The sequence below is a fragment of the Mus pahari genome, chromosome 3, assembly GCF_900095145.1.
Source record: "Mus pahari chromosome 3, PAHARI_EIJ_v1.1, whole genome shotgun sequence".
Lineage (NCBI taxonomy): Eukaryota > Metazoa > Chordata > Mammalia > Rodentia > Muridae > Mus > Mus pahari.
Window position 1 is genome coordinate 100,253,848 of NC_034592.1, and position 22,671 is coordinate 100,276,518.

At 42.3% G+C, this 22,671-nt stretch overlaps 1 long non-coding RNA gene across 1 annotated transcript in view; it reads right to left on the reverse strand.

Moving 5' to 3' along the window:
- Nucleotides 1–1,254: 1,254 nt before the first annotated feature.
- LOC110317562 overlaps nucleotides 1,255–22,671 on the reverse strand; it is a 27,726-nt gene continuing 6,309 nt past the window's right edge. The window contains exons 3-5 of the long non-coding RNA XR_002380330.1: nucleotides 20,593–20,600; nucleotides 7,859–7,989; nucleotides 1,255–3,587 (exon numbers count right to left, since the gene is read on the reverse strand). This is a non-coding gene — a long non-coding RNA (uncharacterized LOC110317562). The remainder of the gene's footprint in view (nucleotides 3,588–7,858; nucleotides 7,990–20,592; nucleotides 20,601–22,671) is intronic.

The following is a 22,671-nucleotide window of genomic DNA, read 5'->3' on the forward strand; positions in this document are numbered from 1 at the left end:
TACTGGCCAGCAAACAGCTCAATGGGTAAAAGAGCTTGCCTTGGTGGCTGGTGAGATGCCTTAGGGCTGCCTGAGGTCCTGAGTTCAACTTCCAGCAACCACATGGTGGCTCACAATCATCTGTAATGGGATCTGATGCCCTCTTCTGGTATGTCTGAGGAGAGTAGCAGTGTATTCACATACATAAAATAAATAAAATTAAAAATATTTTAAAATTGTATTTTGGGTATTCTAAGTTTCTGGGTTAATATCTGCTTATCAGTGAGTGCATATCATGTATGTTCCTTTGTGACTGGGTTACCTCACTCAGGATGATACCCTCCAGATCCATCCATTTGCCTAAGAATTTCATGAATTCACTGTTTTTAATTGATGAGTAGTACTCCATTGTGTAAATGCACCACATTTTCTGTATCCATTCCTCTGTTTAGGGACATCTGAGTTCTTTCCAGCTTCTGGCTATTATAAATAGGGCTGCTATGAACATAGTGGAGCATGTGTCCTTATTACCAATGGGTACATTTGCAAAACACATGAAACTCAAGAAGAAAGAAGACCAAGGTGTGGATACTTCTCTCCTTCTTACAATGGGGAACCAAATACCCATGGAAGGAGTTACAGAAACAAAGTTTGTAGCTGAGACGAAAGGATGGACCATCCAGAGACTGCCCCTCCCGGGGATCCATCCCATATACAATCACCAAACCCAGACACTATTGCATATGCCAGCAAGATTTTGCTGACAGGACCCTGATATAGCTGTCTCATGTGAGGCTATGCCAGTGCCTGGCAAATACAGAAGTGGATGCTCACAGTCATCTATTGGATGGAACAATGTCCCCAATGAAGGAGCTAGAGAAAGTTCCCAAGGAGCTGAAAGGGTCTGCAACCCTATAGGAGGAACAACAATATGAACTAACCAGTACCCCCCCAGAGCTGTGTCTCTAGCTGCATATGTAGCAGAGGATGGCCTAGTTGACCATCAATAGGAGGAGAGGCCCTTGGTCTTGTGAAGATCATATGCCCCAGTACAGGGGAATGCCAGGGCCAGGAAGCAGAAGTGGATGGGTTGGGGAGCAGGGTGGGGGAGGGTATAGGGGGCTTTGGGGATAGTATTTGAAATGTAAATGAAGAAAATATCTAATAAAAAATAATAAAGCAAAAAAAAGGAAAAATATTTTTTAAAAAGCTTTAAAAAAGAGTTTGCCTCTAAGCCTGATGACCTGAGCTTTATCCATGACACCCATGAGAAGGAGAAAACTGGTACCTATAAATCACACTGCATTTGTGTATCCACTCACATTCACATACATACATACATATATACATACATGCATACATACATACAAGCACATACATATAGAAACACACACAATAAGTTACTGCAAAAGTATAAATAAATAAATAATAAGATTGTGAATTGCATAGGACATGTTCATGTGTGATTTCCTTCTACAATGGAAAATCATGCTTAATCAAACCAATAGCAAACTAGCTAAGAACCACATATGGATTGGGAGATAATTTATTATTCCTTGTCTCTAAATATCTATTTCTCAACTTAGAAGCACTTAAGAAAGTCCTAAGAAACATTAAACATCTTTAAAGACTACATATTATACCTCAGTCCCTAAGATCCATGTTCAAACATGGGTTCTACTAACTAAGCAAGCTTCAACGGTCATGAGGAATCAAAAACCAAAGTACACAAATACAATGCATTTGACTCAAGCCCAAGTTGAGGACCATCCTCCTAAGATGAAGACAAGCTGGACAAGCATAGATTATACATTCAACCTCCCTCCCAATGTGCTAGCGTCCTCAGCCTGACCTTGTTCTCTTCATTTTGGGCTAACATGAATATGAACAAGAATGTGCACATTATATTAATTCTACCTCTACATGAATGGCCAAGTGATTTCAGTGTGAGAAAGAAAAGATCAACTCTTGCCACCTTGGAAGGTGCCCAACATTCTGTTCTACTGAACGGTTCCAGTGTCAAATGGCATTGTGCCCTACAAAACTGAATCACAGTGTGGCCTCAGTGTTAATATAATCAGAACCTTCCTCTACCTTAGAAGCCAAATATTCACAACAGTCATAAACTCTGCAATGTCCTCGCCTCCTTGGTTTTCTAAGGCCATAGTAACAAACTATCAAATTAAAGAAAAGAACATCTGTTGATGAAAAGTTATAGTCTTAAGAAAATATAAGATTTGGCTAAATGGAGAAAAATGCCTTGGATAATGCATTCAAAACTGTGCTGTGGGTCACAAATTTACATGTCTTTTCTACCTGTGCCCTAGTTTGACTCTCATGACATTGCAAACAACCGTTACTCATATTTGCGTTTTAATAAAGGAACTAGAGACTATGGGAGATTGAGTCATCCAGTGTCGGTTAGTGGTACAGCTAGACGTGGGTCTTTTCAGGAAGTCCTCAGCTCTCATGTCTGCCTTTAGCTGTGAGATGTGTCAGTGTTTAAGGCTTCCAGACCAAATAAATGCAACATCTGCTCTTACATTTTACCTGCACATTATGACAATTATAAGCCAGCAAAGTTTAATTTGTTCACTGCAATAGTACTTTGTCACCAACGATGATTGGGAACTTTCTATTCTGTTTTTTTTTTCACTAACAGCAGCTTAATTACACAGTAAAACCAACTTGGGGCAGATTTGTCTAGTCAGGATAGACCCTTTAAGCTATTTTTGTTCTCAGGATCAACTCCATAACAAAGCACATGTTAGAACTGAAAACGCAGTCAGTCTACAAAAGCATTTGTTTCTTGGAGCCATTTCTGAGCCAAATGAGAAAACACATGGCCAAATGAGCAAAAGAGCGGCTAACGTTTCACCTGAGAGTCTGGCCTGATAAAGACTATAAGGATGGCAGCCCACGGAAGAGGCAAGTCTTTGTCTCAAAGTGATAGATATGAACGAGACTCAGTCAATGGCCCATTTCAAACACGTGTGACTCTTTGCAATCAGTGAGAACAGTTGTATTAGTCTCTGCCGCTGTTCTTGTGGAAAGACTAAAGGGAAGAAGCCTCCAAAGCAAGAAGGTGGGAAGGGACCCCTCTTTTTTATATCAACCCCATTCAAACAACAAAGCACATGAGAATGGCCAGAATGGAGGATCAGGGGCAACTGAAAAACAGAAGCTTCCAGGAGATGGGCAGGACTTTTGTATCAGGCATGTTTATCTTCTTGAAAGCAGAGTCTAATTGAATAAAAGGAGTTTTTAAAGGAGTGAGCCATTAATTAGGCAGCATGAAGTGAAACCCAGCATTGGATAATGTACGAGGCTGCTGGGAGCCTCGGCCAGCGCTTATCGATTCTGTCAAGGAGCCAGAAGAGCCAGGAGCCCAATGTGCACCCCTTCTGGAAACTACCTGATTCATTTGGAAGTGGCTTCCCTGCATAGCCTCTGTTCAAATCACCCCATAATTACCCTGGCACTGTGAGCGGCGAACTTGGCGGGCTGTGAGAGATATCAGATGTTTTTCTCATGCTTGCTGAACCTCTCTTAGACAAATTTTGCATTGTTTTTTGTGTCAGTTTTATCGCGGAACATCGTGTTGCCATCTGGGAAGAAAAACAACATGGTAGAGAAGCAGCTGGTGAATGGCGGTGGCCAAATAAACATTGGCAGGCGCCGGCCATTAGGTGAGATAAGAGGGATGGGCAACGGCCAGCACCACCGCTCCCTCACCGCTGGAGCATCGGTCACTGTCCCCTTCTCACTTATCTCCACTCAGATTCACAGCAATTTTTCATCCAGAAGCCCAGGATGTGTCAGGTGCAAGGCCTTCACTTCTCTACCCTGGAAATGCAAGATAGGAAGGCTCTCTGCCAGCTAGAGTTCTCTCCTGGGTCGGACAATGGCTTTCCAAAGCAAGAGGAATCAAGAGGACCACTGGCTGTGCCTTCAATAGGATGGCTCCCAAAGAAAGGGGGGTACCGTGCCTTCATTTCAAACAATGTCGTGGCCCTTTTTGCTCAGACACAGCTTTGTCACTAGTGTCAGCTGCTTTCACTTTGCTAAGTCTCTTTAGAATTACTAGGGGTAAACAAACTAACTGTGCACTCTCTTTGGTAGCTGAGCAGAAGGGAAAGGTTACACCAGCTTAGCAAGCCCCAGGCTTTCTTGTTTTGAAGAACTTTCTTCCATCATAATGTTTCCTTTAAATTTTATTATTGCTAGTGTGTCGATATGTGTGAGTCTGTGTGTGTCTGTGTGTTTGGGTCTGTTTGTGCCTATGTCTGAGTATTTGTTTCTGTGTGTATATTTGCTTCTGTCTCTATGTGTCTGTGTCAATATGTCAATGTGTGTTTCTCTGTGCATCTGCCTCTGTGTACAAATGTGTACGTATATCTATGTGTTCGCCTGTGTAACTGTTTCTGTATCTGTGTTTCCCTGTGTGTGTTTGTGTGTCTGCATGTTTCTCTGTGTGTGTCCATATATACATGTGTCTGTGTGTTTAGGTGTGTATCTGTCTGTGTGTGTATGTGTCTGAGCATGTATATTTGTCCCTGTCTGTCTGTCTGTCTGCCTGTTACTGGAGATAAACTCAGGGCCTTGTGAACATGTTCTATCACTAAGCCACATTTCTTTCCTTCCCCTAACTTTTTCTTCATGAGGCAGGGTCTCTTCAGGATGCTCAGGCTAGACCTCCTGGTGAAGCAAGCAAGTGCTCACACCTCTGTCTTCCGACTTCAGCCCCTTGAGTAGTTGGGCTTGCAGGCCTCTACCACCAGACTCGACTGCAAACTGGTAGTTATCCTCTTGTGTTTCTCAAGTTTGGAAACTGTGTTTCGTTCAGTGCAGAACCAATCAATATTTTAAAAGTCACTTAAGTGGATTGAGGTTGCTGCCTTGAGCACATGTACTAGAGAGGCTAAGCCCCAAATACCAAGGAACAGACCAAATTGGGGTCCATCAGAAACTCTTCCTAAAACTTCAGGGGAGTAAATTCTCTGAAAAAAAAAAACCCTCTTACTGCTAAGTCAAATTTCACTGATACATTTATGACAAAAGAAGGTCAAGAATGTTGAAGAATACCAGAGAGAAATGAAAACATAATGAGAAAATTTCTTAAAAGTCTGTTCAGATTCATCTCACTCTTATTCATTTCAAACATCAGTTATTCTGATTGTTTCCAAAAAAAATCATAAGTTGTGTGCAGCCTTATTCTTTTGACAATACACTTTTCATTCCTCTAATAACTGTCATGTAAGCAATGGTGTCACTCCCTGACTTAATCTCTAATGGCATTGAGTGCATCTCTTGTTCTGCTGCTAAGTTAGAAGTTGGGAGCACATATACTCTTAGTTCTTAATACTGGACCTCTAAATTAAGTAATACTTTGGCCTATAGATCAGTTGTGATTAAACTTTTCAAGTAACTTTGTCCTCGCACAGCAGGGAAATACTTTATAAAAGAAATCACTCGTTGGCACACAGAGGCCACAAGTATTCCTCCTTCCCTGCCTGAGAGTTTGCTGTGTATAGAAATACCAGAGAGGCTGTGAGGCAGAGAATGTGAGTCTTGGCCTCATTCCACCTAGGAAGAGACTGAAGTCTAGGGCTGGTAGATAATTTGTCCAAGGCTCAGCAGCTCAGACGCTCAGAGCATGACTCTGTGGCCTGTGGCTTGCAGCCCAGAGCTGTGAAGCCAGGGGTTCCACGATCTCTTCCCCCAGGGGCAGCCTGTAACCACGGGATCCTGAAATCAGTGAGCACAGGAAGGCTTCCTGGAAACGCCTGGAAATACAGAAGGGCTGGAAGGACAAGTAAACTCAGTAAAGGCAAATTCTTTTACAAGACCATGACAAACGGAGCTGCACAGCTGAGGAGAAACCACCCTGCCTCCGGGAAGGAGGACTCAGAGGGAGCACCATGATTTTGCAGAAGGCCTTTGGGAGAAGAGATTAAAATCAGACTGGCCAAGGTGGTGTGAATCAATTTGTAAACGATGGATGTTCCTACTGGCCAGCTTCCAGGGAGACTTCAGGCAGGAAGCATGCTCCCTGAGCTGAGTAAGTCAGTGCCTTCCTGTGGATGGTAATGGCTTCACCTCAGTGGGGCTCAGACGACAAAATACAACAAGGTGACAGGGGTGATATAAAGGTCCTATGATAAATTAGAACCTACTATCACAGGGACTTTTTTTTTCCATCCTCAAAGGAAGGATTATCATTTAACAGGATCAATGTGTAGAGAAGCACATGCCCTTGCCACTGAGGCCCCCAAAACAGCTGCATCTGAAAGGTATTGCGATCACATTGCTGTGACAGGGACAGACTGGTCATATCGAGGGACAGACCCCCAACCAGTTCCCAGTAAAAAAGGAAATCTCAAAAGGATCCAATCAAATGTTCAGTCATAAGAAAACACCAGGAACTGGGTAATAAATAAACAGTAGAATTTATTTCTCACAGATCTCTGGACATTATAAATCTAAGATCTAGACACTAGCAAGTTCAACATCTGGTGAGGGCAGATGTCTGCCTCCAAGACAGCATCTCAAATGCTGTGCCCTCTAAATGGAGGAAAGATATTGTAGCCTCACAGGCAAAGGCGATGTAAAGGTAAAAGAGAGGTTCAACTGATGTCCCCTAGTCCTGGCTACGTCAGCATGGGAGCTGTGAAGGCTGTGGAATCCATCTAAGTAGGAAAGGCAAGTCAGTCTGAGCTCTAGTTTGAACACTGAGATGCCATCCCAAGAGCCTTGGATTCTCAAAGTGGAAGCTTAGAGTTTGGAGTGAAAGTTTGGCATGAAACTAACTCTCTCTCTCTCTCTCTCTCTCTCTCTCTCTCTCTCTCTCTCTCTCTCTCCCTCTCCCCCTCCACCTCTCCCCATCCCCCTCCCTCTCTCCCCCTCTCCCCCTCTGTCCTTTCCCCTTCTCCTCCTTCTCCTCCTCCCCCCCTCTCCTCCTCTCCCTCCCTCTCTCCCTCCCCCTCCCCCCTCTCTCTCCCTTGACAATGAACTTGAGGAATAGAATAGCATTTTTATTTCTGCTGGAATCTCTAGGCCCAAGTATATGGCCCAGTGTACATTAGAGGTTCAGCAAACATTTGATGGATAAACAGATGCGGGTCATCCTTCTAAGAGTCTATAAACTGTAATAGAGATAGAACTGTCATTAAAGGGGCTGAGGACATAATTCAATTGGTAAAGCATTTTTAAAGATGGAATGGGAAAAGTTGGAATATTCTTGTTAGAAAATTCAACAACAAAACTCTGAATTCTTGTGTCTCGGAATATACCTAATCCTCAAAAATTAGGATAGAAACTGATTCATGATACAAGACATGTATTAAATATGTGCATATGTACATACATGTACATAATATTTGTACATGTATATGTATTAATATACAACACCCTCCGGTCACACTTATCACTTACCCTCTCTTGTCTCCCACTCACTTCTAACACCCTCACCCACCCCCACCAAATCCACTCACTTCTAACACCCTCACCCACCCCCACCAACTCTCCATCCCACGTTTCTGCCTTTCTATCTTTGGTTTTTGCTTTTTGACCTGCTGTGTTTAACTGGGGTGGTTCATGTGGTCATATATGTGAAACTTTCCAGTGGAGCATGAAGACAGTGACTCTCCACTCACACTACCTCTGCTGAGCAGGACTCCTTGAGTCCCTCCTCTGTTTATGGGTGAATGTATACTAACTCAGTCCAAACAAGCCCTATGAAAGCAACTGCCAAACCCCTAAGAAGTGATTCCTAAGTGTCCTCCCAATTGTCCAGTCCTCACATTCTTCTCATCCATACTTCCACAATGTTCTCTAAGACTTGTAAAAGATGAAAATAGATATCCAGCCTGAGGCTTACCACTCCACAGTCACTTGATCTCAGCTCCTTGACCAGCCAGGAATCTCTTGCTTCGATCACTCTTTGTTACACAGAAAATCATTTTGATCAAGGCAAAGAGCAGACCTAGTCTGAAAATATAAACACAAATACTCAGAACACAAGTTGAGAACATGTCTGTCTTGCAAAACAGGTAGACTTACTATAACCTCCCCAGTCACGAGCCTTTCCATGTCCACCAGATGGACTCTGTCCTGTGGAGAAGTCCTCAGATGCAATCAGAAATCACTTGGTTACTCCTCTAACAGCCATGCCCCTGTTGAAGTGGTGAGAACCTCTTGGCTGGCAAGTTTGTATGGCAACATACAAGGTCCAAAGCCAGAAAAGACCTTTGTCGAGTCTTCCATCATTACCACCCAGCTTCCTGCACAGCAACTTACAGTAGGCAGGATGCTTCCAGCTCAGTTCCAGCATGGTTTCTCTGGATTCTGAAGTTGAAGTACGTGTTAGCTTCAGTAATAGGGCCTTAACACCTAGCTCTGGTAGGTACCATGGGCATTGGCTTTAACCTGTATAATTTGGGGACCCGTGGGTCCTTGTTAGCCAATAACTCCTAGGAAGGTATTTCACATCTGGAAGTGGGATTTTCATTTAAAACCTGTGGCTTCAGGATTAACATTGTATACCCATGCATGGCACTTATATTCAAAGTCTTTTGCTGCCATGGTTTGGCTTGGTTTGGTTTGGTTTGGTTTGGTTTGGTTTGATTTGGTTTGGTTTTGGAAACAGAACCTCACTAAGTAATCCGGCTTGCCTAGAAGTCTTCTGCTTCCTGAGTGCTGATATTAGATGTGTGTGACACCACATCCAGCCAGTCTTTTTTAAATTATTTATTTGATTAGCTATAAATTAGTGAGTTTCCACATGACTTGTTCACACATCTTTAGGGAGGGTAACATTTCCTCTAAACCTCGGCTTCTCCCCATCCCTCAACCGAATCCATATTTAGTTGCTTAACTTTGCTATCAAAATGTCAAGAGAGCCAACACACACATACACACACACACACACACACACTATAGAAAGTGCCCTGCCTGCATAGCTAGCTCACCAAGGCATTGGTTGGAACACATCTTATTAGTGGCCACCACCTCCTCTCCCCAGATACTTTATGAAAAGAAGAGAGAGGACAGCAAGGAAGATGACTTACTAAAAAGACACCGTCCTCTGAGCAAGCAGGGACTTGTTGCTGAAGAAAAAAGGGGGGAGGGGAGAGAGCTTTAAACAAATCAGTTCTGTTTTTTCTGGTTTTGGTGTTTTTTTGTTTGTGTGTGTGTGTGTGTGTGTGTGTGTGTGTGTGTGTGTGTGTGTGTGTTTCCGAATAAGAGGTCACTATCTGGCAACAAGATGAACAGTTCCTTCCCCAGTGGATAATATATTTGTCCATCACATATTGCTACCTGACCCAGAGTGTGTGACAAGGCAGAGCAGAGGTGGCAAGACAGCTGTGTAGCTGCATTATTTGGCAGGTGATCTTTCCAGACTCAGTTGACAATTCTAGGTGTATTCTAGGCTAGGCAGGCTGACCACTAAGAAGAACATTTCTGAATGGGAAAGATAAAGCCTGATTTCTCAAATGGGGAAGTATAGAATGGGAAGGAAAGGATTTGCAAGGCTTCCAGAAAAGTCTATCTAGGACTAAGACAAAAAACGCCTGCCTGCCATACAGAGGGCATTTGTGATGGCCCCAGAATACCAAGAGGGGAGCTGGGTCGCACCATAGACTGCTAAACAATAAAGCGTTTGCTCGTGTTCCTCTGTGAGGGAGATCTACCCAGAAGATTGGGGACAGAGAAATTGATGCTTTGCGGGAAAGGGGAGGGAAAGTCTTTAGAAACAACATTAGACCGTTTTAATAAATGAAAATCAGTAGGGCGTTCTACTACCAAGTCAGCACACTCTCAAGATACCTACTAATACTGTATATAAATAGGCACTATTACACCTAATTACATCTCCATATATTGATGAATCGTAATTGGGAGCCTATACTAAAGTGAACTGAAACTCTTCAATAAATATATTTGGTTGTAAGTTTCACTACTTCCATGTTCGTTTAGAATGAAGAGGAGCGTGTTAGTATTTGGCATTCTGCCCCTCTTTCCCCCCTTGTCTGGATAATATTGAGATTATATATTCACAGTACTGATACCTCTTGAGACTCTCCATAGAGATACAATAAAATAATCTGAAGACATGACTTGAGGTTCCTCAAAGATGACCCTACCTTTGCAGTGACAGAACTGACGTACATCAGGGGTCTCTGTATAAATAGACCACCAGAAGTGACTACAGAGCCTTCAGCAATGAACAGACTAGATGTGGTGGGAAAGTGACCACATTAAGCATTCAAAGATGGGGCTTGGTATTCCTTGGCCATGTAACCCATGGAGAGAGTTTGTCCTGGTGGATGATGTCACCAGGGGTTGACCAATACACCATAATCATTTATTGTGTGTACTAATCCACACCAATAATAGCTCCTATCCAATTCTATAAAGAACAGTCCTAGACAAGAAGTAAGGAGGACAGTACTAAATTAAAGTGAATCGGGAGATCAGTAGGCACCCTAAGGAAATGAACTCAGTGAGAGATATCATAAAAAGAGAAGACGGGTATGGCTAGTTTATAGGAAGTACCTGGGTCTCCACATCATGTCCCAGCCTCTCAGGTGACATTCATGTGTGTAACCAAATGCAATGACCAGCCTGCCTGCATCCTGCATGAAGGTTAGACCACTTTATCAAGAATGACAGACAATGGCAGGCTTGATGGCAAAGTGTAGACTGGAACCAAAAATAAAAAGGACTTCTCAGAGAGACTGTGATCTGCTCCACAGAGCCTGTCAAGGAAAGGAATTTCATAGAGTAGGCTGATAGGAATTTGAAAAGGATATTAATATAATACTTAAACATTCTTTCATTACCACTTTGGCTATGTTGAATTTCCAGACTAATTATGATCTGGAAGATTCAACAATTAAGATTATACAAAATAATAATGACTGGAAATTGAACACCATATTTAAACTAAGCTTTTCTATATCTAAGTCAGAGAAACACAGGAATTCTAAGGGTACCAGGCTTTTCTACAGGAAAGGAAATGCCTTTTGAGCATAGAATGCGTAGTTACAAAACCCACACAATATCAAAGCTAGTGTCACATTGAAGCTCTTCTACAATGCCCATGCTGCCAACCAAGGCAAACACTTAGGATTTTTTTTTTTATCTTTATTTTGTACTCACAGATGATGAACTCTGGCTAATTTGACATGTGGCTCAAACTTTCACGGTTTCCCTAAATAAGTGAAATTGTAACATCAGAGCCTCAGCAGCATGGTGCACAAATCAGATGATCGAGCTTTCTCAAAATTCGAGCTGAAGTTTCCCATACCCTGCGAGTCAGGCAAGACTAGCATGTTCTACTTCAGAATGCTCGTGCTGAGCGATTCCTACCCCACTTGTAAAGCCCCAAAGAGCTATTAGAAGCCGCGAAGTGAGGAATAGCACATTTTAAATGGTTTTTAGTTTCTTGGGGATAAAAGATAGCTTCTGCTCTGGGATGTAAGCAGGTGAAACTTAATTGCTTTCAAAACTAAATATTACCCATAGGGAACTCAAAAGTCATCTGAATAATAGTGCTTTCTGGGAAATGAACCAGGAACTGCACTTGGGGTTCTACAGCTAGCTTGACTAGAGGTATCGCACAAATACTAAGCCAATACTATGCACTTTCACCCCCGAGCGTCTGGGAAATAAGCACAAACAAAATAGTCAAGAGCTTAAAATTTAGCTGTGGGAAATTTATTGCAGCTAAATAGAGAAGAAAACAGCTGATCCCTGGGGAAGCAAGTAAGCTGTAATGCAGGATGCAATTTGGAGCAGCGGTAAAGTAATTCCCCAGTACTGTGTGCTCGGCGGTCACTGCAAGGAGAGCAAAGGACCTCTCTACTCCAGCATCTGGGGAATTCAGGGATTCCCAGCACAAAGACCCATCAGTTGAAGGGCAAGGTGACAGAGGATTCAGGGAGATAGGTTAGCTAATGGATGGGGGAATAAATTCTCTCAGAACACTCCTTGTTCAGACCAATGGAAATGGAGTCACCCTTCAAATAATCTGTATGCCTGTTTCTTTTTTCCATTTTCCATTTATAATAACAATAACGACCTAGACATAGGACATTTCCTGGGCCTTAATGACTGTCTGAGGTTAATGGCCCTCGACCACACCTCAGGCCATCAACCCCTCCCAGTTGGTCATTAATCTCCAGGAAGTACCCTGTTCCAGGGTCATTATTGTTTCCGTATCAGCTATACCTTAAACGCTTTATGGATTGTGCAGATATAGATCTCTTGCCAATAGAGGTTATAAAACCTGTTTAGAATTCCAAAATTATCTTGACTCTCAGCAATGTTTTCTTCTAAACCAAATTTTGACCTGAGAAAGCAAGCAACTTTATTTTTGTTTACCTATTTATATTTTGTCAAGATAGAGTTCAACTCGGTGTTATAGTGCCAAAGATCAATTATATATTGGAGGGAGAAGTCGACTTTAAAGGGGAATCCCCTTGCTTCTGAAGAGTAACAAAATCTAGTTTTTGAGAAGATGTTGTCTATGGAAACAGCTCCCTCCAATGACGCGCATGCTGAGATGGTATGTGTTACACTTAATGAACAGATTTTTTTTTTGAGCGCATTTAATTCTAAGGCCTCTTTTTTTCTATTTTCATGAGAAATATTCCAATGTATACACAAATAGCATAATAAGCATTTGCGTTTCTACCGAACATGCCATATAAAGAGGGACTAAAACGAGGGTGAAATAAAATCTCCAGAAGGGGTAGCAACTAAGCCTCTATCCCTTCAGCAAAAGGAAGCTCAGTTCCTAAAGATGCTCCGAGGCGCTAGAGAGCTCATCAGTTCCTAAAGATGCTCCGAGGCGCTAGAGAGCTCAAGTATGAGCAAAGGAGGGAGGCAGGGGAAGCAGGGATCCCAACCAACAGCAATTGGTCCATGCCCTGAGTAAGCAGGGGAACCATAGGAAAATGGAGTTGGGCGTTGTAAGTCTGTGCTAGTTATTTATAGTGTTTGCCGACTGAACACCGGTCCTCAGAGACGAGAAAACCTCAACTGAAAAATCCCCTCCATCAGATTGGCCTGCAGGCCTGTCTGTGGAGCACTTTATTGATTTCTAATTGATCGACGCAGTGACATCTCTGGGCACAGGGCCTGAACTGTACACAGAAAGTAGCTGAGCAAGCCAGCAAGCCAGTAGGCAGGGTTCCTCCGTGTTCTCTGCTTCAATTCCTGCTTCTAGGTTCCTGTCTTCCCTTCCCTCAGAGGATGAACTTTAACCTGTAAGCCAAGTCAACCCTTTCATTACCAAGTCAGTTTTGGTCAGTATTTTAATCACAGCAATGTAAAGCAAACTAGGACAAGGATCTTAGAGATAGGTAGAAGCATTAGCTGGGCCCCGGCATTGGAGGAGCACGAGGCTGTCAGACATGTGCATGGAGATTCTGATAAAATCTTTATCTAAAACAGAACTGCAATTGCAATGTCAGCTCCTGAGTCCAGATCCTGAAGCTGACGAATCCAAGATACCCACAGCACAAAATCAGAGAAGATAGGAAGGTTGCTATTGGAAAAGATAGGAGGCTTGTATATACAAAGGAAGTGTGTTCCTCAATGCTGTATAGACTGAGTGTCCAAGACCAAGAACTGGCCAGTTAATTCTGTTCCTAGTGAGGGCCCCACTGCAGACTTGGTATGGTTTATTGTGTCTTCTAAGAATTCATATAGAAGTCTTGTCCCAGTGTAGTGGTGTTGGGAGGTTGTGAGAACCTTAAGGAGTGACATCTACTAGGAAGTCATTATGTCACTGGGGTCACTAGCTTCAGCAAAAACAATCCTAGTCTCATAAAGTAAGTTCTTATGATTGTGGGTTATTAAGCAGCAAAGACACTTTGAGAACGTGGCCTCTTCTGAACTTAGCTATTTTCTTCCCATTTCTTTGAAACATTATGATGAAGCCAAAGGAGACTTTGACAAAAGATTTTTAAAAATGATGGTGATCTTGGGTGTCTGGGCCCTAAAATTGTTATTTTCCTAAATAAACATTTTTAAAATATAAGTTTCCAGATTCAAGTATTTTGTGATAGCATCAGAAACATGACTAAAACCATTTCCTTGTTTTCAGGGAGCTTTCATCTTGCTTTATTCTTACTTGGACTATCACTCTCTTTTAATAAAAGCTTATAATTAATATTGTCACTATGGAATTAATTTAGAAGGTCTTCAGAAAAGTAAAGTTACCATATGAGTGACATATGTCACTCCAGGCAATCTAGTTAAAGGAATCAAAGCTAGCATGTCACAGTTGTACCTTCACACCTATATTTACTGTAGCACGTGCACTATACCTGCAGTGTATGTATGCATGTTTGTATGTAGTAAGCCCAGCCACACAACAGATGAGCAGATAGCAGAAATGTGGTATATGTCATGCTGGTAATAAAAGGCTCAAGGCATGGGAGCAGAGCACAGTAAAAGTATTTACTAGAGTTGATAAGAACAAAAATTATAAAGAAAAATTCTTATCTATCACCCTGCAGAAAACTCAGTTCTAAATGGATCAAGGGCCTCAACATGAGGCCAGATACCCTGATCCTTATAGAAACGTAAGTGGGGGATAGTCTTGAAATCACTGACATGGAAAAAAAAAGACTTTTTGAATGTAACGCCATGAGCACGGGAACCAAGAACAACAATTAATAAATGGGACTTCATGAAACCGAAAAGCTTTTGTACAAAAAGGACGCCATCATTTGGGCAAAGCAGAAACCTACAGAATGAAAATAAACTTAAAGAAACTACCCATCTGATAGAGGGATAGAATATAGAACATATATTTAAAAAAAAAAAAACTAGAAAAATCAAACAAATAACCCAATTTAAAATGGTGTCGGGAACTAAGTGGAGAGGTCTGAAAAGATGAAACATAAATAGGTACAAAACACTTAGGGAAGCGTTTGACCTCCTTAGTCACCAGGGAAACACAAATTAAAACTGCCCTGAGATTTTCTCTTACCCAAGTCAGATTGGTCAAGATCAATGAAACAAATGACAGCACGCGCTGCCAAGGATGCAGGGAAACGGGAAAAGTTATTTGTCACTGATGGTGGTGCAAATTTGTACCGACACTGAAGAAATCAATATGGAGACTCCTCGGGATGCCAAAACCTGTCTGCGTTGATATCCACCTGTGCCAAAGGACTCTTCATGCTGCCCCAGAGATGCTAGCTCATCCATCTTCATGCTGCTCTATTCATAATAGCCAGAAATTGAAAAACATCTGTGATAATGAAATATGGTACATTTCCTAAAATATACACACATATAAAAGGAATTTAAATGGAGTTACCAAGTAAGTGGGCAAAATAATGTCCCAACTAGGCATCAGATACTGATCTTGCAGTATCAAGAATGGATTCCATCTTACTAAGTTGCTGGCCAATGGGGTCCCACAGGGTTCCCTAAACATCACAGGTTATTGCCAGGGCTGTGCTCTCTACAATCTGATGGCAGGGCCCCATTACTGAAGACAACACTTACATCGTCAAATGTGAAGAATTAGATCTCGTGTCCTGCTAGAAGCTTCAACCCCTATGGAACTATTTGTCATGATCCCAGTAGTTACTCTGCATGCTACTAAGAAAGCTAACCATCATTATCACCCGGCTGCAAACCCTGTAACCTATAACAGCAACCCACTTGCAAGGCATACTAGTGCAAGAGTTGCACAAAGCTATGGGAGTAGCCAACAACATTTTTTTATTGGATGTAAGTAAGGCCCATTCGGTGAGTTGGAAACCATACTACTAAGATGATCAAGAACATGAAACTAGATAGATCATGAGCTCTAGCAGGTCTGTTATTATGCTAAAGGAACATGGTAAAATGACCCTAGTGATGTATTGCTATACCCATGGATCGGTTCCTCACTCAGCCCCCATTAAAAGAGCATTTCCTTGCAGTGGATGGGAATTAACACAGAAACCCACTCCTGGAAAGTGTGGCAGAGAGTGAAGTACTTTGGAGCACTCATTCCTGGATAGGATGTCTTCATCCAACCCTTGCCCCTCATGACCCCAGGGATCTATGCAGAAAAGGAAATGGAAAGATTCTAAGAGCCAGAGTGGTGAGTTACTCCAAGCAAACAGTGTCTTCCAAACACACAGGACCAAAGCAAATATGAACTCACCAAGATAAGGCAACATGCACAGAGTTGCACAGACCGTACAAACTCCTAACAGTGAGGAAGAGAAATAGACACAAAGCTTCATCGCTAACCAAGGACGTATTTACCATTGATACCAGCAAGGAAAGAGAAAATCAGATTTCTCCAATGGAGAGACACTGAGCATAGCAACCCTACTTCACAGTCACAGGCTCCGTGCCCAGGAGCAGCAGGTAGGGGGGCTCTTGTAAGCTTTTTATTTCATTTTTGTTTGTTTGGGAATTCTTTTCTAAGGTTTCCTTTTTTTGTTTTGTTTTGTTTTGATTTTCATTTTTCATTTTTTGAGGGCTTTCTTTGTGTATGTGAAAGAGAGAAGAGAAACATGAAATTGGGTCAGTAGGGAGGTAGGGAAGAACTGAAAAGAGTTGAGGGAGGGCAAGCATGATCAAAATCTGCTGAATGAAAAAATTAATGAATAAATAATAAAAATAAATCAATAAACATAGCCAAAAAATCATGTTACTTTTGCATAGTTATTATCATTCAAGAAAGCAAGAGAAAATGAAATAAGACTTCTTTTAGGGGGGTAAAAAAGAATCCACTCTGTGGACAAAAAACTAAGTGTATGAATTCTCACAGAGAAAATCACCCCTGAGTGTGAGTGGTATATTTTTATAGCAGTTAATAAGAAATTACCTGGCCTTGTCTCCTGGGCCATTTGTGTGGGATGGTATTTGAATAGATAAGAGGGGGCTCACTTTCTTCTTGTCAAGGAGTAAATTTTATCACACAATTTGTCCTTCCTGAGATGAGGTGCCAGGGGTCATTAGGAGTTAGAGTCCAATTGTTTGTATAAGACATTACAAGGCCCTGGGTCAAGCTCCAAGCTGTGAGAGTTGATTGCTAGAGAGCAGAGAAATGTGCTTTTTATTTTTTGGCCCCACATTTATTTTGGCCTTTTTCACCTCTACTGTATACTTCTTCCTTCTCTATGATGGCAGGGCAGTGGGTGGACAAGGTCGGAATCAGGCCATTGGCAGAGAAGTGAATAGAAGTGTACATCACCGTGTTAAGGAAGAAGTTAAATCATTGTACATTTTCTCTCATCTAGTGAATCTACGGGAAACAGAAAGGGATGGCGAGAGAAAAGGAGGTCACCTGAAGGAATCAGGGAAACAGGGTCATGGATCTGACCAAAGTATGCTATGTCCATATGTGAAAATGTCACAATAAAACCCAATATTTTATGCAAATAATACATACCAATAACAAGGTTAATAATTCCATCATGGGGTTACATCATCAGGACTTTGCCTGAGCATAAGCATCTCTCCAAGGCCCCACCTATAAATTTTATCAAATAAGGGTCAGTTATTATACATCCAAATCTGGTGACAGCTCAGGAGATGGCCCTGTAGATAAAGCACTCACTGTCCAAGTAATGGGAGCAGGATGTAGTGTGGTGCACCTATGGAATTGTAGCACTTGGAAGGGCAAGACAGGAAGATCATCCTGGGTTCAAGGCCAACATGAGTTATACAGCAAGACTCACAACTGCCTGTACCTGCTGACCCAGGGGATCCCAGGCCCTCTTCTGACTTCAGTGGGCACATGTACTCATGTGGACACAGACACACAGTTTTTAAAATAATAAAATAAAATTTAAAACTTAGATATGTTGCATAGAATAAAAGTGAAGTTTATTTAAGTAAAAATAATATTTGGATTATTATTATTAATAATAACAATATTAAACCTTAAGTTCATAATTATCCTAGGAGAGTGTGAATCTGTCATCCACTGTGGGGCTGACATGAGTGGCTGATGAGTGACAATCAGAGTCCTGAGAGCCTGTGTAGCTTGGGAATAGGAAGCAAGAGCTAAGCCATCTGAGGAGCACCATGAACTTGGGGTCAAGAGTTTAGGTTTTTAATAACTGGCCCAAGTTGAGATACATCCCACAGGCAAATACCAATCCCTAATGATACTCTGTTATGTTTGCAGGCAGGAGCATGCTGTCCTCTGAGAGGCTCCACCCAGCAGCTGACTCAGACAGATACAGACACCCACAGCCGAACAGTGGATGGAGCTTGGGGACTCTTATGGACTTTGGGGGACTCTTAGGAGGAGGAAGAATTGCAGGCCCCAAAGGGGATAGAAACTCCATAGGAAGACCAATACAGTCAACTAATCTGGACTCTCAGAAACTTAACTACCTTCTTAGTTAGGGTTTTACTGCTGTGAGCAGACACCATGACCAAGGCAAGTCTTATAAAGGGCAACATTTAATTGGGGCTGGCTTACAGATTCAGAGGTTCAGTCCACTATCATCAAGATGGGAGCATGGCAGCATTCAGGCAGGCATGGTGCAGGAGGAGCTGAGAGTTCTACATCTTCATCTGAAGGCTGTTAGCAGAATACTGACTTCCAGGCAGCTAGGATAAGGGTCTTAAGCCCATGCCCACAGTGACACACCCACTCCAACAAGGCCATACCACCTACTACTGTCACTCCCTGGGCCAAGCATATACAAACCACCACAACCACCAACCAACATACACAAGCTGGGCTTATGCTTGCCTGCACATATGTAGCAAATAGGCAGCTTGACCTTTGTGTGGGTCCTGATCAACTGGAATGGAGGGCTATCCCAAAAGCTGTTGCTTGTACATGGGATATGTCCTACTTGCTGGGCTGCCTTATGTGCCCTCAGTGGGAGAGGAAACACCTAGGCACCCCCTATTTCTGTCCCAACTTACTATTCTGGTGTTTGCTATAGGTCATAGGGTTTTTATTTTAACCAATCAGAAGAAGATGAGGCAGGAAATGGTTAACAATACCCAAAACCAGCATGTATTCAGATCTCTGCAGGTTGAGAAATCAGCATTTCAATAATACAAGGATAATCTTTACAGAGCGCACAAAAACATTACTCCAACATTCTATCTCTTGGTAGATTCATTTTCCTTGATAATAATAATCCTTTGCAATGCTGAGGACTGAACCCAGGGCCTTGTCTATGCGAGGGTAGCATTCTACCTACCTTTGAAATAATTAATTAATTTACCAGATGGTTTATTCATTCATTTTCATTTTGTACCCAGTCCTGAAAACCATGTGACATTTCACGGCTACCAAGACAAGCAAGTGGACCACAGAAAAGGAAGCAGAGTAACAAAACTCTCAAACACTGTGAGAAAAACCATATAAAACCATAGGTAGGGGCTTGTGGAGAAGTCAATGTGCTTCAAGTGTGTGCAGATTAGCTTCTGTCAACTTGAGACACACTAGAGTCATCTGAGAAGGAACCTCAATGGAGAAAATGCCTCCCATCAATTGGCCATTAGGTAAGTCTATGGGGCATTTACTAGATTGACATTTATACAAAAGGGCTCAGCTTACCTAAGGCAATGCTATCCCTGGGCACATGGTCCTAGAGTGCTGAAGAAAACCAACTGAACAAAGCATGAAAGGTATACCAGTAAGCTGTGTTCCTCCATGGTCTCCACTCCAGTTCATGCCTCCAGGTTCCTACCTTGAGTCCCACCATGAGAGTCCTACCCTGGCTTCCCACAGTGGTAGACTATAACCTGTCAGTCCCTTTCCTCCCCAGCTTCTTCCTCAGCCTGGCCATGGCGTTTTATCACAGCAACACACACCTAACGATGACAACGTGGGAAGAGTTGTCAGCAAACCTCCCTTCCCAAGGCACAGCCCTCTAGCAACTGTCTGACTGTCGGGGTATGAAAGCCTCGAGCCCAGCAAGTTCAATGTCTCAAGTACTTACTGATGAACCCAAGCATTGCTTTATAATGGGAGTTGAGCAGAAAAAAGTCATATGGGACTTCAAATTCCCACTTGGAGAAAGATCTATCCCCAGTGCAAACAAGCTTCAAGAGGCAGTGAGTGACCAAGTCATCTAAGGGTTGGTGCTTATCCAAGACAATGACTTTATAATCAAGTCAAACTGGAGAAGGTGCGGACAAAAACTCTCAGTGGAAGGTTTATAGACACTATGGCCATAGAACACTCATTACTGCCGAAGAACCCCAAGCAAAGAATCAAAATGTCTCTAATATACAATGTCCAGAAGGAACAAACGTGCAGGACAGAACGTGAGCTGCGCAGGCTCTTGGTGAGCCCATGGTGCCTGGAGCAATAGTAGCTGAGACAGGCCTCATGGGGGTGAGAATGCTCCTGGTTTCTTTAAAGAAGTATACTGCTGAATTTTTAACTCGCCTCTCTTATCTGTTGTTTTAATAGCCTCCAAGTCCCACCCTCAAAAGAATGAGCAAGATCTGTGGTATACATGCAAAGCCTGAGGAATCAGTACCTCTTATAGGAGGCACTCTGACCTGTGACCTAACCCAGAAGCTAGAGATCTCCCAGAAAGAGTGGACCCTGAGTTGCTGGCCCACAGACAATCTTGACTATATCAAGAGAAAGATCTGAATGACCTTTTAAACTTCAGAGATCAGCAACATCTGTATGACAATGGTATGTTTGATCCAGGTGACAGAAAGGAGGTTTCTCAGATAAACATCTCTGAAAGCATCTTTCAGAAAGCAGATGTTCTCGGGGTGCTGCAGTTTCTAAAGAAGAAATAGATATGACTGAGCTTTTGAAAAACAGTTACATTTAAGGATATAGCTAGGCATCTCACCCAGAAAGAATGGCAGCAAATGACACTTACTCAGAGGAAATGGTACCAAATTTTGATGCTGGGGAACCATAGCAACCTAGTCGCAGTGGATTGAAGTCACCAAACCAAATATAATCTTCTAGTACATTCTCAACCTTTCTAATTCTGCCACTTGTTAATACAGTTCTTCATGTCGTGGCGATCCCCAACCATAACATTACTTTTGTTGTTACTTCATAATCATAATTTTGCCAGTCATGAATTGAATTGTAATATAAATATCTGATATGCAGATTATCTAGGGAACCTCTGTGAAAAGGTCGTTCAACCCCCAAAGTGGTTGTGACTCACAGGTTGAGAATCACTGTTCTAGTAGGACAAGAAGAAGCTTTCTGTAAGGTAAAGGTGCCCGGGGAAGGCAGGTGGCATCATCGTTCTGCATGTGTAATATTGATTTCTCTACAAGCAGCTGGGTATGGTTCCAAAACTTCTACTAGGACCGAAGGAGAAAGAGTCCCTAGCACCTGAGTGGTGTTTGTATCTGATTTTTTTCTCTTGTAGATGCTCTTATAAACAAATATTTTATAGACGCCACCCTCTAGAGAGATAAGTAAAAGGAGTATGGAGTGAGAAAGCCACATTACCCTTGTTTGGGAGTGGATGTGTTCCTCCCGCTTCACATTGTCGGAGAGGTTCTCTTCCCTTTCTTTTGTTTTGAAATAGGGTCTAACCATGTGGCCCTGGCTGGCCTTGAGCTCACTCTGCAGAACAGCCTGGCCTGGAACTCACAGAAAATGCCTGCCTCTGCTTCCCAAACACTGGGATTAAGGGTGTCCACCACCATGCCTCAGCCTGGGATGTTCTCCGAAGCTCTGATCTTCTATAGTGCCAGTGATGTGGATGCTTCAGATTATTGTATTTCCAGGTACCTTCCTGTATTAGACCTAGCTGCTTTTTTCCAAATTGTACCAGAAGTCATCATTTTCAGAATGCCCACCTTCTCTAATTCAGTTACAACTTACTTTCAGGCTATCTATAACCCTCCCCTCCCTTCCCCTCCTCTCCTCTCTACTCCCCAGTCCACAGTTCTCTTTACTTACAAAGTCAGTATCTCATTAATGAGTAGTAATTTTAAACCATGTGTGTGTCCACCTTGAATTTCTTTTCTTTCTTTCCCTTGTTTTTTGTTTGCTTCTTTGTTTTTGTTTTTTAATTTTATTTATTTCTTTTATGTAAGTACACTGTCTCTGTCTTCAGACACACCAGAAGAGGGCATCAGATCCCACGACAAATGGTTGTGAGCCACCATGTGGTTGTTGGGAATTGAACTTAGGACATTTGGAAGAACAATCAATGTTCTTAACTGCTGAGCTGTATCTCCAGCCCCCTCCTTTTCCTTGTTTTAAAATCATTGAGGCTTGTGTTTTATATCAAGAATAACATTTCCCATAGTGCTTCATGACACTCATAGTCTCGTAGCTCAGAAATGTACATTTCTCTGATTTAGAATCTTACATTGTCTCAGTCCTGTTTATTATAATCCTGTGTTTATGGTTTTAAATTATAGCTAATGCATACTTGGTTAAAAGCTGTAATCCAAAAGATAAAGAGATATGGAAATACTCCTTTTGCATCTTTTATTATTATTATTAGTAGTAGTAGTAGTAGTATCTTTATTTACATTTCAAATGCTATCCCGAAAGTTCCCTATACTGCCCCCCCCCGCCCCTGCTCCCCTACCCACCCACTCCCACTACTTGGCCCTGGCCTTCCCCTGTGCTGAGTCATATAAAGTTTGCAAGACCAAGGGGCCTCTCTTCCCAATGGTGGCTGATTAGGCCATCTTGTGCTACATATGCAGCTAGAGACACGAGCTCAGGGGGTACNGNTNNNT